The sequence below is a fragment of the Eulemur rufifrons genome, chromosome 17 (genome assembly GCF_041146395.1).
Source record: "Eulemur rufifrons isolate Redbay chromosome 17, OSU_ERuf_1, whole genome shotgun sequence".
In the NCBI taxonomy this organism is placed as follows: Eukaryota; Metazoa; Chordata; class Mammalia; order Primates; family Lemuridae; genus Eulemur; species Eulemur rufifrons.
The window spans coordinates 19,723,962-19,740,970 of NC_090999.1; positions in this window are offsets into that span (position 1 = coordinate 19,723,962).

Below are 17,009 nucleotides of genomic sequence, written 5' to 3' on the forward strand. Positions count from 1 at the left end.
AAAAAGTGAAAAAACAATAGATTCTGGAGTGGATGAAGAGAGTAAGAAACACACACTGTTGGCAGGATTGCAAATTAGTACAACATTTATGGAAAACAGTATGGGGATTCTTCAGATAAATATATATATTTTACAAAACCTTTTTATATGTTGCATTATTGAGCTAAGAGTTCGAAGATAGAAGATATTGAATACTTTAGTCTTTAAGTTGTGTTTTCCATCTTTAAGTTATATTTTTGTGCAACAGAGCACACAATTTATATGAATAATTTTTTCTCCGTATTCAACTGAGAACTTCAAACAATGCCTGAAGAAAACCACTCTAGGAGCACAGTGATGGATTTGTCTAAGTTTTTTCGTTTCCCATAAGAGGAAGAAACAAAATGAGACCCCTTCCCCAAAATATAAGAGATAACTCATCATGTAAGAGCAAAAGAGAAGCACTATGTTGGAACATAATGTGCCAGAAAAATGAATTTGAACTGATAACAAATCTAGTTGTAGGTAGAGAAAAGGAAAAGATAGATGTATCATAAAGAGAGAGTACTGTACAAAAGGCAGTTCAGTAAGCATGCCTTTGTGTCATTTTACCATTTTTCTTTTTCTCTCTTAGAAGTAATACTCCACGCCTGCCTCTTGCTTTTTGGGTGATAATCCCAATTAATTTTTCTCCATGAACTTAATCCTTTGTTTATTCTGTAGAAAAGAACCAGCTCCATATTTTAAGAAGGAATAAGATTATACAAGGAGGAAGGTGTTATGATGTAGGAGACTCAAGAAAAAATAAGATAGAATAAAGAGAAATTCAGAAGAAACCATATGACTGTATTATAGCATGTTATCTAGAAAATTTTGCTGCAAAAACCAAAAACTGGTGAGACTGGAATTTATGAAAATGCCAATTTATAGAAAACATTTTTAGCAAGAACAAATTTATAAAATTCTGAAATTATTCAGTAGATTACGAAGTGATATATCCACTGATCACTATCAACCATGCTGAAAACTTCTCTCTACAATTCACATTTTTAACACATTAACTGCTATGTGAGTTGTATTTAACTCAGGCTAGTTTTGAGCCTGAGGCCTCTAAAGCGTATGTAACTGACAGGTCTCCACCTTGGAAGCCGGGTGAACTATTTTTCAAGTTGCATATAACTCACACACAGAAAACAATATATAACAAAATTTTCATTAAATTAGAAAGGATCATTTTGTTTTTGAAGTTTTTATTCTATTTTCATAATAAAACACCATGGCCCCAAGGAAAAAAAATTTTTCTTTCTAGTGTGGCAATGTGTTAATAAATCATATTATGTTAAAAAACCATTTCACCCATATGGAGCACAAATAGATCTACTTTTCTTCCTTTTACTTAATACAATTGTCAAAAAATATACACATACAGAAAAAAATATAGTGTGTAAAGTGTGTTCACTACATGGCCTAGTCATTCACATGATTAAATCTCCTTCCTCACCCGAATGTTTATGGCAGCACAATTCACTATTGTAAGGATGTGTAAACAATCCAAGTGCCCGTTGATTCATGAGTGGATTATTAAAATTTAGTATATGTATACAATGGAATATTACTCAATTATAAGAAACGACAATGATCTAGCACTTCTTATATTTTCCTGGATAGAACTTGAGCCTATTATCCCAAGTGAGGTATCACAAGATTGGAAGAATATGCTCTACATGTACTCGCCATCAAATTGGCACTGACTATGGTGCTCACACGGTAGTAATATTCTCCATGGATTGGGGGTGGTGGTGGTAAACTCACAACTTAATGGACGCGGAGAGCATTGTAGAGGGGAAGGGCGTGCCTCTAATCCTCGCTTGGGTGAGGCAAAGACATAAAATGTAAACAAAATGTACACTCATCCTGAAATAAAAATAAAAAAAATTTTAGATTTGGAATAAAGATCAGTAGATGTTTTCATATAAATGAAAAATAAATCTCCTCCCTGTATATTCTTGTGTTTTCCTAGAGATAGTAAGTGCTTCAGTGTTGCCTTTGCCTTGTTTTCTGTAACTACAGTATTTTTATGTTTTTATCAAATAGTCCAGAAGATCTATAGACTTTTTTTCTGACTATTTTTTTAATGGGAAATCATTCTTTTCTAATTTGGACTGGTTACTGTTTAATCTTGTGGCATAGTCTTCTTCCTTGGACTTCCACTTATCTTTAACCTAGGACTTCCTCCACTGTGTTGCACGCCTTGTTTCCTGATCTTCAGACTCTTCTGTTTTTGATTCACTGACTAATTTTTTCTGGAGTCCCTACATCAGTAATTATCTTGAGTCCTGGTGGTGAACATTTGTTGGATTCAGTATCAAATTGACTTGATTGTGGCCAGCATGTAAATACATCATCTATCATTTTCTTCTCTTTAATTATTTGAACACTTAGGATTTTACCTTTATAAATTCCTTTACCATCTTTAATTGAGGTTTCTGTAAGAAAGGAAATAAACATTTGGGATCAGTTGGTCATCTTCAACTGTAGCTCACAAATAAATTTAATTGATGAGAAGGCTTGTATCCATTGTTTTGAAAAGAAACAATATTTAAGTTAAATAAATTTACAGACTTAGCAGTCCCTGCTATGGTTTGAATGTGGCCCCAAAGTTCAGGTGTTGGACACTTAATCCCCGACGCAACAGTGTTGACAGATGGGACCTTTCAGCTCCGCCCATGATCATGAATGGATTAATGTCACTATGAGAGGGGTGGGTTCTTTACTGAGCAAGTGGGTTTGTTATAAAAGCAAGTTTGACACTCACCTTCTGTCTTTCTCTAATCCTATCTCACCCTCTCTCCTTCTGCCATGAGATGATGAAGCAAGAAGGCTCTTGACAGAGGCAGGCAACCTGATATTGAATTTCCCAGCCTCTAAAACAATGAGAAATCAATTTCTTTTTTTTTTCTCCTTTCTTTTTAAGTAAATAACCCAGTCTGTGGTATTCAGTTATAGAAACACAAGAGGCCTAAGGCAGTACCTAATAAATATATTTTTTTTTATTTTGAAACAATGAAGTATAAATGACTTTCTTTTAGTTTGGGTTTTTTTTTTTTTTTTTTTGAGACAGAGTCTCACTCTGTTACCCTGACTAGAGTGCCGTGGCATCAGCCTAGCTCACAGCCACCTCAAACTCCTGGGCTCAAGCGATCCTTCTGCCTCAGCCTCCCAAGTAGCTGGGACTACAGGCGCATGCCACCACACCCGGCTAATTTTTTATATATATTTTTTACCTGTCCATATAATTTATTTCTATTTTTTAGTAGAGACGGGGTCTTGCTCTCGCTCAGGCTGGTCTCGAACTCCTGAGCTCAAACTATCCACCTGCCTCGGCCTCCCAGAGTGCTAGGATTACAGGCGTGAGCCACCGCACCCAGCCTCTTTTAGTTTTCTATTTATTCTAATAGTTTTCTGGCAAAATTACAGAGTCCCATAATTTAAAATAAAATATTTTATTTTGCTTCTATTTGCTCCATCTCTAATACTCTTCCTTTGTTTATTTAAATCTGGATTTCTGATCTATATTGTTTTCTTTCTCTCTGGAGAACTTTTAACATTCATATGGTTTGCATGTTTGGCCCCTCCAAATCTCACGTTAAAATTTTATCTCCAGTGTTGGAGGTGGAGGCTGGAGGGGAGTGTTTGGGTCATGAGGGCAGATCCCTCATGAATATCTTGGCACCATCCCCGAGATAATAAGTGAGTTCTTGCTTTATTAGTTTGCAGAGAGCTGGTTGTTTAAAGGATCATGGTACCACTGCTTCCCTCTTTTGCTGTCTCTCACCATGTGTGACACGCAGGCCCCACTTTGCCTTCAGCCTTGATCGGAAGTTCCCCGAAACCCTCACCAGAAGCAGATTCCGGCGCCATGGTCATCCAGTATGCAGAATCATGAGCCAAATAAACCTCTTTTCTTTATAACCCAAACATTTCTTGCAAGGCACATCTTCAGGCAACAAATTCCCTTAGTTTTTGTTTGTCTAAGAAGGTCTTTCTTCTTCTTTTTTAAAAGATAATTTCTCTGGATATAGAATGCTGATTTGGCAGTTTCTTTCAATACATAAATATATTTAGCTCCATAATTTTCTTGCTGGCACAGTTTCTGAAAAGAAGTCCACAGTAATTCTGTTCATTTTTCCTCTATAGGGGAATCGTGCACACACCCACTTGTTCCTGGCTTCTTTCAAGATTTTCTCTGTCTTGGTTTTCTTCAATTTGAATATAACATATATAGGTGGAAAATTTTTACTGTTTATGCTGGTTGGTGTTCTCTGAACTTATTAGATCTGTGGTTTGGTTTTTACTATTAATTATATAGATTTTTCAGCCATTATTAATTTAAATCTTCTGTTTTTCTTTTCCTTCTCTATTTTCCTATCTTACACATTTTGTAATTTTCCCTCATTACTTATTGTGTCGCATTTTAGTTTTTATTCTTTCTTTCTCTGTACTTTTCACTTTGGAAAGTTTCTCCTGACATATCTTCAAGCATACTGATTGGCATGTCCAGTCTATTGGTAAGCCCATCAAAGGCATTTTTCATTTCTGTTACAGTATGTTAGTCTGTTTGGGCTGCTTTAACAAAATATGATAAACTGGATAACTTATAAACAAGGAAAATTTATTTCTCACAATTCTGAAGAGTAGAAAGTCCAAGATCAAGGCACCAGAATACTTAGTAGTGTCTGCTGAGGGACTATTCCCATAGATCGCAGTTCTTGCTACATTCTCACATGGGTGAAGGGACAAACAAGCTCACTTGAGCCTATTTTATAATGACATTCATGAAGTTTTTACCTTTATGACCTAATTATCTTCCAAAGGCCCTACCTCCTAATACTATCACCTTGGGAGTTAGGATTTCACCATATGAATTTGGGAGAAAAACAAATGTTCAGGCCACAGCAGATAGTTCTTTTGTTTTCTAGCATTTCCTTTTGATTCTTTCTCCGAGTTTCAATCTCTCTGCTTACATTACCCATCTGTTCCTGCATCTGTCCACTTTTCCCATCACAGCCGTTAATAATAGTTATTTCAAATTCCCAAATCTGTCATATCGACTCTGATTGTGATGCTTGCTTTTTCTATACAGAGTGGGTTTTTTTTTTTTTGCCTTTTATTATGTCTTGTAATTTTTTATTGAAAGCCGGCTATGACATATTGGGTATAAGGACATGAGGTAAATTTGGCTTTAGTGTGAGGTTTTATGTCTGCCTCACTAGGAGTTAGGCTGTGTTTCCTGTTTGCTGTAGCTGTGGTGTCAGGGGCTAACATTCATCTAGAGTCCTCACTTTCATTTCACTTGTTTTTGGATTTCTGTAAAACTAAGGAATTCCTTTTTAAGTAGGGTCTGAGACTTGTAGTACTTTCAGCTGTAATCTGTTTTTATACAGGAGCCACTGTGATGTGGTGACAAGATGTGGGGGGAAGGAGTTCTATGATTAAGTCTTCGTCTTTTTGTGAATCTGCATCCCTGGTTATGACCCTCATTACTATTTCTCAGCTTTGCTCTTTTCTCCATAGGCGAAACAGCAAAACTAGAGGAGTTGGAGTTGAGAATTTTACTTCTCTCAGGTAGGTCAGGCTTCAATAAATTCCACTTAAGCTCTGGCAAAATTGTTTCTCCTGAGGGCAGGCATCATTAAAGAAAACATAGATATCTGGACATATTTCAAAATGATTGCTTTTCCCCTCCTCCTGCCAGAAGTGTGAGAGGATTTTTCTCTAATCTTCCCTGTGAGAATCTGGTGGGGCTCCTGGAGGTAAAACTAATGAAAGACTGGGGGCCACATGGAGATTTTAACTCTCAAGCTAGTCTACACTGTACATCCAGCAATCTGTCAATTAAAATGTAAGTGTTCCACCTGGGATTGGCACCAGTGATGGGATTCGGCTCGCATAAGCTGTGATTCTCTGTATTTACCTGTCCGTCTCTCCGGTTATAGGTGCAGCAGTTGGCCCTGGGGCTTCAATTCTATGTGGACTATAAGGAGAGTTATTGATTTTCAGTTTGTTCAAATTTTTTTTTCCTTGTTAAGGGTGCGGGTGACAACTTCCAAGCTCTTTACAAGTAGGACTGGAAACCAGAAGTGCAATCAACATAATCTGCCAAAATCCTATTACTAATTCCTCTTTTAGATTGTCAGTTCATCTCTACATTTGTTAATTGCGTTTATTTACTATGTGGCTTTTTAATTTTTCCAGTGTAAAAATGCATTTTTTTGTTTTACTCCTTCTCCGAAAGGTTTGTCTGATAATTGGTCAACTTTGATAACTTTTCGCCGATCTATTCTTAGCTATTGTATTTAGGGACTAAGTACAGCATAATTCTCATACTGATGATAGTGGTCATGAATCTACGTGGTAATTTGCTCCTGGCCCCTGCTATCTGTAAACACTTGTGCTAGGTACTGAGTCCAACGCAAAGAGGAGTCATATGTGATTTCCTCTTTCAAGGTCCTAAGAATGTAGTGACCTAAGATTGACAAAATATGGGATGTAACAAGTGGGAAAATGGCAATGTGTTAGTTATCTGTGGCTATTGTAAAAAGTTAGCACAAATTAGGTGAATTAAATCTACAGAAGTTTATTCTTTCACAGTCATGGAGGCCAAAAGTTGTAAATCAAGGTTTTGCCTGTGATTCTCTCCCTCCAAAGACTACAGGGAAGAATCTGTGTTTTGCCTCTTCCAGCTTCTAGGGGCTCCATATGTTTATTGTGTGTGGCTGCATCACCCCAATCTCTCTGGGTCATGTACCCTCCTCCTCTTCTGCTTGTGTGTCTCCTCTTTGGTCTGTTTCAAATCTTTCTTTGCTTTTCTCTCATAAGAATAAATGTGATTGTTGTTAGGGCTCACCTAGATAATTCAGGATGAGTTCCTCTCAAGATCCTTAACCATATGTTTTGCTATAAAAGGCAATCTTCACAGGTTCTGGATAATATGGCATTTAGATATCTTTTGGGGGCAATGATTATGGGCAATAAAAGCCAAAAGCTATAGAAATGAGTAAGAAGTCAGGAAACTCTTTGTTTTTGAGGTACGTGCATTAAGAGAAAGATTTTTTTTTTTTTTTATTTTTAGGTTTGGGTTTCTTTGAAGACAAAAAATACATGATGAGCAATTATTTCAGTGTCTCTCATAATTCTACACATAAACACATATTATGCTATTTATAATCATAAGACCTCGATCAGCATACTTGTTTGTCTCAATTGATTTATAGCTGAATATAAACTATTAAACAGGTAAGATAACTGAATTTCAAAGAGGATACATGGTTACACAATTTCACTGGTCTTAATGCTCATAAGTGATAAAGTCAGAATTCCAAACAGATTTTCATGAACCAAAGGTCATAATTTTTAACAGAAAATAATACAAAAAATGATAATAATAAAATAAAGATTGTGTTTGTCAGAAGAATATCATTTTATTTAATCTTCAGAGTAAGATGTATTTACTCTAATGGGTTTATGTTCTTTTTTAGTACCTCTGAATTTAAAGACAGCACTATTTGGATTATTTTACCAGCTCCCCAGTCATCATTAGAACTGCCACTGCACTTACCTGGTGAGCCAGTAAAAGCAGACTTAAAAAGCAAGGAGCTGTCTGCCATATGCCTTTGGGGCTTGCTGTCAAACCAATGCCGATGCATCCCATAGAGGCGGAGAAAAAATGGAACCTCTGAGCCAGAGGTAACATCAGCAGAGCGGATGAAATGAGAAGTTGTGCTCACAGGCTTCAGTAGCATCATCATCTCTTCCTATTTATTGATACATTCTCACTGAGGAGAAGAAGTGAAAAGACATTTTGAGGCAGAGTTTGCCATCGATCAGTTCCAGAATGCTTGGAGGTGAAGGAAGTTTGGCTTATACATGAAGGGCAAAGAATCTACGTTTCATAAAGCCTGGCATCACATAGACTGCTTTGCCTTAAAGCATAAATGAAGATCAAAGGCGTAAAGAGATTTAGCAGCATGAATTTGATAGACCCTTGTTGTTTTGAAAAATAAATCATGGGATAAACTCATAATAGAAGACAACAGACTTGAAAACTCAAAGAGAACTAGGCTGTTTATCTCCAGTTGTAACATCGTTTGATGAAATTATTTGGGGGTTTCGAGTAAGCTTTAGGCTTTGAAATATCAAGATATAATCTTAATAGATTCCTAATTTGCAATTTTGTTTTCTTGTTCTACTTTTTTGTAATGGCATTAGTAATTCTAAGGCATTTTTTTCATAAAATGAAAGAACAAAAGAACAACAAATAATTTTATTGAAGTAAAACTTGATCTAAATCTGAAGACACATTCAAAATAGAAAAAGAGTTCACTTCATGGCTTAAGAGTTCTCAAAAAATGAACATTCTTTTTATGGCTTTGTTTATACCCATTTTTTAGCCTTAGTGGTCGATATGTAATATCTCCTTAATAAAGAAATATTTGGAGAATCTAAACACATTGTACTGATAGGATCTCTGGCTTCAAACCTGCAGATTCAAGGAAATCTTCTATCCATCCCTGGCCTGTCTTCTTCTCCAAATATCAGCCTAAGCAGAGAGAGAATTTGTTAAAGGGAATTTATTTTCTTTTGGTTATTCCTGGTCACAGCTGAGCCTCATTAGGGAAAACAAACCTCACTATAAAAGAAACTACTGTGAGCTTAGGGAGAGGTCAATGTAAATTAGTTCAAAAAGTGAGACTTCAATAGACACCTAATAGAAAGGCAGGAAGTCACATAAATAGAGACGTCAATTTGAAAGAAAAGGCCTAGGGCCTGTTTTGTTTCAAAGCTAAGACTTTAAGTGAGTCTCTCTCTCTCTCTGTCTCTCTTGCTTTCCTTTCTCTCGCTATCACAGATGTTTACCTGTCTATGAAGGAGCACTGTGCATCCTTTTTGAAGTTTATTTCCATGTAACATCTGTGAGAATTTTGGCTTTAGGTCTTACTTCAAAGCCTTTATACTTAATGATAGCACAGACAGATGATTCAGCAGTAACAACGCAACCTGCCAGGAAGGCATTTCCATGTGACACGGTTTTTGATGTTTAATAGCAGCATAAGTTTTCAAAAGGCAAACAAGGTATGTTAGCTGCATGATATTGAAAAGAATCAACTCTCCTGTGCCAAAGAAATGATGGCAAAATGGTAAAATGCAAAATGCTAATGCCATCTTATCAGCAAGTCTCAACTTGATTTTCTTTTTTTGAGCTCTAAAAAATAACTTTTTTAGAGCTTTGAGTGCTATTTGGGGATTATTTTTATCCTGGAAGAAAACGTACAGGTAATGCCTTGGACTAGCTCAAAAAATTGACTACCACTTATTGTGTGCTTTCTATGTACCTAGAAGTAATGTAATAATTTTGTGTACTTTATCATAATAAACTTCAAAAAAATCTAGAAATACTAGATTTACCTCATTTTATAGATGGGGGAGCTGATATTTTAATAAGTCATGTAACTTTATCAAGATAACATATGTAATAATGGGTGAAACCAAAATTTAAACCCAAGCAGGGCTGACCCAAGAACATGGGGCCACTCTGCTACATTGCTTCAGGAATACTCCTAGAGTAATGATATTTTTACCTGTCTTACCTGTAGTCACTTTTAATGCTTTTAAGTAAGTATGGAAAATTGGATAGAACATATCGATCAAAGACATATAGGTTTACACTGTGGCTATAGGAATTGAGGTTTACTGCAATAAAGGTGTCCAATGAGGGCATTGTTAAAATCTAAACTGGATAAATGGATAAGTTCTTAATTTCTCCCCAAAATAAATCAACTTAATACAAAAGTATGTGCAATCTAAAGTGTTTTCTGAGTGTAAAATGGTGGTAAATTAACAGATCCTCTTATATATATAAAAAATTACTTTTTTCAGGTATTCTATATATTAACAGATTTTTTCCAGCAAAACAATGTTATTTAAAATCGAAATTTATAATCTATATTATAGGCCCTAGAAGACTTTTATTATTCTATTTATTTTCTTAACGGAAGTAAGTTTACTAATTAAATCACATAAGTAAATTTTTGAATATACCAAATGAGTAGCATGCAAATGATTTCCAAGAGAAATAATGAAAACGGCATGTTGTGAGGATATTTTTCCTTATGTGTTAGCTAGTCAATGGTAGTATTGTTTTAAGACAAGAGCTGATTACACTGAACGTATAAACATCAACTTTTCAAGTTGTTTGCCATTTTCAAGGACACTTAATAATGTTTGTTTGCCAATAATCACTAAATCTTTATGGCAACAAAAATCTCTTATCTCAAAGCATATTGATCACATACAAAATAACAAAGGAAAGCAAATAATATAACCTCCCAAAATGTCAATTATTATATAATTATAACCTGTTATTTATATTCTGATAGTGACAGGTACAAAAAAATAAGACCACAATATCAGAGGAATGCACTATGAATACTCTATATATGTTAAAGAAACATTGAAGTAAGCCCCTTAAGTCATAGGAGAAAGCTACAGATTTTAATTGTAGCAATGGAAAATTGAGGAGAATTACTCTGAAGCAAGGGTTTATGATCCTTAAATATACATATTTTCTTTTGTATATTAGCAAGGGATAAAAGTAAGACACTAATGTGAAATTCAAACCATGGGGCTCTACAGAAAATACTAACACTATAGTAATAATAACTCTACAATAATGCTCTAAAATACTAGCTCTATAATAACAATAATGAGTATCGGGAACCTCTGACTTATTTCTATTACCAAGATTGTCCTTACTAACAGCTTCTTCTGAGTGGAATTGTTTAAAGAATTGAGCTCCTCTTGTTTTGCAAATATCCCATTATAAATTCACTATGTTTAATGTCTTATATAACAACATTTTATTACCCATTTTATAATGATATTTGAATTAGAAATACACCAGGAGACATCCTGCAATATTGACAATGAGGAGGGAATATCTCAATACTCTTTTTTTTCATAATACCCTTTTTTTCATAAAATTATGTTTCAATGTTGCTTAGACATCTAGACACAAGATAAGATACGGGAAAAGAAAAAAAATTCTACAAAAATAATTTGAAAAAAAATGTACGGCAAAGTACCTAGGACGATTTTCACCTACTAAGCTTGACATACAGAAGCCAATGGCCATTATTTCAGCCCCAGTACTTTTCATTTTCAAATTCTTTTGTGCATACTATAATGGTTTGTGCAATCATACAAAGCACAATCTCTGTTAGGAAAAAGGAAGTTGAATGGAGGTTTGCACAGGATATTTCTCCAAATTAGATAAGTCATGTGCATACCGAAAATCTTTTACCGAATTAGGAATAAATTGATACACATGTAAAAGTAAATATGGCTGCTATATGAAAGAACACCATTCACATGCACTGGAAAACTTAGGCATATATGCAGATCCATACATTTATATGGATACTATCTCATATGCACATGCATTGTCCTGTTTTTACATTGATGGAACTATTTGTTGAAAAGTGTTTTCTTTATCAAGGCACAGAGTCATTTCTCTCTTGTGACAGCACTAGAAAAAGAGCAAAGGGGCAGCTAGTCAGGGAAATCCCTGCCACTGGTCAATTGGCAATGGAGTCTTGCTCCCAGACTCCACAGAGCAAAACAAATTGATTGCTTAGAAGAAATGGACAGAAAAAGTCAAATAAATTGTTGAAAATGTGCTAGGGTTTGTCCTCCAAGCATGGGAAAAACTTGTCTGCAGATTTTTTTTGTTATTGTTTTTAAACTTCAAAGCTACTTGTACTAAAAAATGCAAGATCTTTCCATATAATCCTGTTTATAAATGTTTCTTTCAAACATTCTACATTAGAATAATATGGTGCAGTACTTAGAAAAAATAGCTACAGGATGATGAGGAGCTATAGATCTGGAAAGTCAAATTTGATATACCTTTTCAAAAATGTGAAGAAACACATTCAAACAATGATGTAAAGTGTTCCTCAGTGTATTTTTAAAGTATCAGTTGTAAGATTTAAGGGAGTAATTTATTTCTACATTGAGAAAAAAGAATACAAGTAATAAGCAAGAAAAGAAAAAAAATGTTATGAAATGCAGACTGCTTTTTATACCAAAATATCATCTTCCCAAGTCTGTACTCCATTAAAAAAGTTTCTGCTAATGTGTTATTTCATTGGATATAGGATCATTTCCACAAAAGAAAATATTTCAATATCTAAATCAAATATTTTTTTCCATCGCGTCTCAAAATATATTTTAAAAGTGAAATGTTAGAGGGAACGATGCATGCCAAGGTTGTTATGCTACTGTATCTTACCAAGTAACTATCTGTGAAAAAAATTACTTTATAAAAATTTTATATATTTGATCTCACATGCTATTTTAGAAATTTTTCAACAAACCTTAGTCTTATGTGCAGGAATGATTAAGATATTATGGTCATAAACACAAAATCAATTCAACAGTGAAGATTTGTCTATGAAATTTGAATATTATTTTTCTGCAGTATGATTCAGACCACATTGCATATATTTTGACTACTAATTTTTCCAGCTCATGATTGCTTAATCTTGAGGATTTATTCTTATATTTATATTTATTATTTAAAATACTGATGTTTAAGTAATGAAATGTTTCAGGATTCAACTGTAACAATTTTTAAAATTATATTTCTTTAATTGCTAATACATATCAGATATTGTCTTTAGTCACTTGTGTCACAAAAGCTTAAAAATATAATTTTATTTATTTATTTATTGAGATAGAGTCTTGCTTTGTTGCCTGGCCTAGAGTGGTATGACATTAGCCTAGCTTACAGTAACCTCAAACTCCTGAGCTGAAGCAATCCTCCTGCCTCAGCCGCCTGAGTAGCTGGACTACAGGCACATGCCACCACACCCGACTAATTTTTTCTACTTTTTTAGTTGCCCAGCTAACTTTTCCTATTTTTAGTAGAGATGGGGTCTCGCTCTTGCTCAGGCTGGTCTAGAACTTCTGACCTCAAGCGATCCTCCTGCCTTGGCTTCCCAGAGTGCTAGGACTACAGGTGTGAGCCACTGTGCCCAGATAAAACTTTATAAAATATGATTTTAATACCCAAATGGTTTATAGTCTAATAACGGAAAGGGTTGCATAAAATTAAGTATATTACATTATAAGGTCAAAATAAAATTTTATAAAAATTAAAAGATTTAAATTAGTCTATGTTGTATGTGAAATATGACTTGTAATAAATAATGCATACTATATATACATATACAGAACTTACAACTAATATATCATACAATTTCTTAATATATGATATGTGCATTAATTTATCTATAATCTACTTAAACACAATAATTTAATGGATTTTCTACAAAGAATATATAACTTTAATATTATAAATAAAGAATAAAAAATAATTCTGAGCCAATGGCAACAGGGTCATGACTACAACATTTTTTTTAAATCTCTCCAAATCCTAGCATGAAAGGATTGACTGACCAAAAAAGATAGACAAATAAATAATTCATGAATGATATATTCCCTGAAGCTGCACAAGAGCTTCTTGAATATGCCATGAAACTGAGGGTGAGTGGTGTGGCCAAAGCAGATCCATTCTGGGCTAGCTTCTGCACACGGCAGGTGAGAAGAGAAAGGCAAACACTAAACGGTCATAGAGGTCACAGGACTCAAAAATCACAAATAAAAACTTGTTCTCAAAAGGATTTAGAACAATATGAAATACCACAAGAATATGTGCAGGCCCCAGATCTTTCTTAAAAAGACCCAGAGAAACACAGTGGGGCAATGAGAAGATCAAACCATGACAGCCTCAATCCCCAGGCATCAGTGAAAGTAGCACAAATACTCTTTTTCAGATAAAGAAAGACTCACTCTGAAAGAGAACTGTTGGGGATATAATATAATCCAGGCTGAGAACATGGGAACACTGAGAATTCCACAGAAAGATTGTTTGATGCCAGGGGCAAAGGAATCCAGAATAAGCTGATCTCAAAAACAATATCTAAAAATATTGTAACATTGAAAATGAATCACTGCTTTGGAAGGCAAGGCCTGTAGCAAGCAGGACAACCCAGACGTAGAGCCTTCCGGACTCAGATTTATCCTGAGATGTGGAGCCATTGCTACACAATGAGGCCATGTTTTTGAAAACTGAACAGTAACAACAGAAAGGGGCATTCTTGATCATGAATCTCATCACAGTTCCCTACAAAAGAATCTCCCCCTACACTGAAAACCTAATGCATTAGTCACTGTGTGTGTGTGTATGTGTGTGTGTGTATATATATATATATATATGTGTGTGTATATATATATATATATATATGAATGAATTGGCTCACATAATTATTGGGGCTGACAAGTACCAAGATTTGCAATCAGCAAGCTGGAGACCCAGAAGAGCTGATGGTGTTCCAGTTCAAGCATGAAGCCCTGAGAACCGGAAAAGTCAACAATGTAAGTTTCAGTACAAAAATCAGCAGGCTAGAGACCCAAGAAGAGTGGATTGTTCTGTTCATCTAAAGTCAGGGAAAGACTGAAGTTCCAGCTCAAACACTGAGTCAGAAAGAGTTCTCTGTTGTCAGTCTTTTTGTTCTACTCAGGTCCCATGTTAAGGAGGGCAGTCTGCTTTACTCAGTCTACTGATTCAAATGTTAATCTCACCCTGAAACAGCCTCACAGACAAATACAGAGTACTGTTTGGTCAAATGTCTGGGCGACTCTTGATGTCTGGACTAGTCAATTTGACACATAAATTTACCCATCATACCTACTATGAAACCCATTGCTATAAAACAAAAGGAGCAGAACAAAAATACATTTGAAATTCACACAAAGAACCTGGAAGAAACAAAAATATGAAATTTAACCAACATGGCAACTCTTTTCCTGCCTAATAACCTTTGAGTACATGGAATTCTGTTGCCAAAGTCACAACCATTGCTTACAGTGTAAATGGATTCATATATATCTCCTGATGAATAATCTCCTTGGGCCCAGAAGCTCTAACTCTGCAGAACTCAGTCTCAAGAGATGCAGGTACAAATTTCCCAAGTGGGTGATTGAGGTTGTAGTAAACAACTTGTGTTTCCATTTCTTGATTCCTGAATCCATGCATATTTTCTAGTGGGAACACATTACCATATAAGTCTTTGATTGATGCATCTACTGTTTTCTGAAAAAATGATACTACAACCCTGTACAGTATAGCAACTGTGTTGAAGCCCCATCTCTGTCTCTAGCAGGCTATACCAACACTTTACCAATCTAGCCATGCCTCTGGAAGATTAAATGGGAATTTAAGTTGGTGTCCTCCATTTCTGCCACCAAGACATTCTGTCCTCTAGAGTGCAAGTGTCTTACATGGTCAGGGTGCTAGCCATTTAAATAGATGAACATAACGTCCTCAACACAATGGATGCATGTTCTGTTCTCTACAATGTCTAGATCAGACGCCTTTGGATTACACTATAAGAGGAAAGAGGAGTTAACGTAGCCTAAAGGCAAAATTTATAAGCTTTATAGTATATTTTAGTGAATAAAAATTCTTCTGGATAGTCTTTTTTCAATAAAATAGAAATAAATGCACATGCCATATCAATGTCCACAAACCAGGAACCTGAGTCTGTATCTGCTTTAACAAATTTACTACATCTGTCATGGCAGCTTTAATCACAGCAACTACTCAGTGGAGCTGGTGGGAGTCTACAATCATCTTTCAGAATCCACCTGGTTTCTGCAAAGGAAACACTATATAATTTAAATGAGGATGTGATAAAGAACATCATCACTGCATCTCTTAGATATATATGTAAGGCTGGCAGGAATCCACTCATTTCTGCCATACACACAGGCTGCAATGTTTTTATACATTTATTTTTACTAATTTGGCCATGGAAGGAGCAGTTTCAGAGGCTTTTACTTAGCTTTCCCTGTTATGGTAGTTCTCTTCCACAACCAAGAGCCTAATTTGGAGGTTGTGTTAACTTCCAAGTACGTTAATGCTAATTAAATATTCAGGGTCCAGGGAAGTAATCACCAATGTGATCTATGTAAGCTGTTTATTACATGTCCCCAATATGGTAATATTTTAAATATCTTTGTTTTAATGTCTCTTAGGCCCTGTACCAGCAGTGCTAAAAATACCTGAGTAGTCACCACTTCCTAAGGTACAGTTAACAGAGTAAATGGTCATAATTCCCTTTGGGTAAAGACTGAGAAAATAATTTCTATGAATGCATTCTATGGTGTCGGAGGATCATTCCACTTGGGAAACCAGACAATTGTGTTCAGTGAGTCTGAACAATGGCTCAAGTCTGCAAACTATGCAAAAATCAGGACATTTTTATTAAGATGTCTTCTCTCAGTTTTCCCATTACCAAAATTTTAGCTATTTTTCTGGTTTAAGATGAAAGTGAATTATGTCCCTGGGGTAATGTGGGGGTAATGTGCTATTAAAAAACATTATAAATCCCTGTGGATGGTGTTCCCAGGGCTACTACTTCAACTTGGCTAGTCATTACAATATCTGTGTTTAATCACTACCTGATTGCTATCAGTTAAGTGCCATCACTTGGATTCTATTGTTTTAACATCTATTTATGGCTCATTGTTTTCAGCTAGACAAGTTCTGTAACCATCTTTCCTACCTGTAGCCTTAAACTGGAAAGTAGAGCCATTACTGAACTTTTTGGTGATGCCTCTGAGTTTCTCACTAGGGCATTCTTGTGGCCTTGACAAATTGTGTGTCCTCTGGCTCTTCCCAAGGAACATTATTATCTTGCTCATATTCTGGCTGTACATATTATATCCATTCTAGCATGTCCACTTCCCTGAACTGTGTAATCTCTTTATCCATCATCTGAAATGGCAATTCAAGCATTCCAATTTTGCTCACCTTGGCCATTGTGTATACCACAGCACTGAAAGCCATCTTATTAGATTGTATGACTCTTGAGGTTCTTTCCAGCATGAGAAATCCTTTCTCTCCA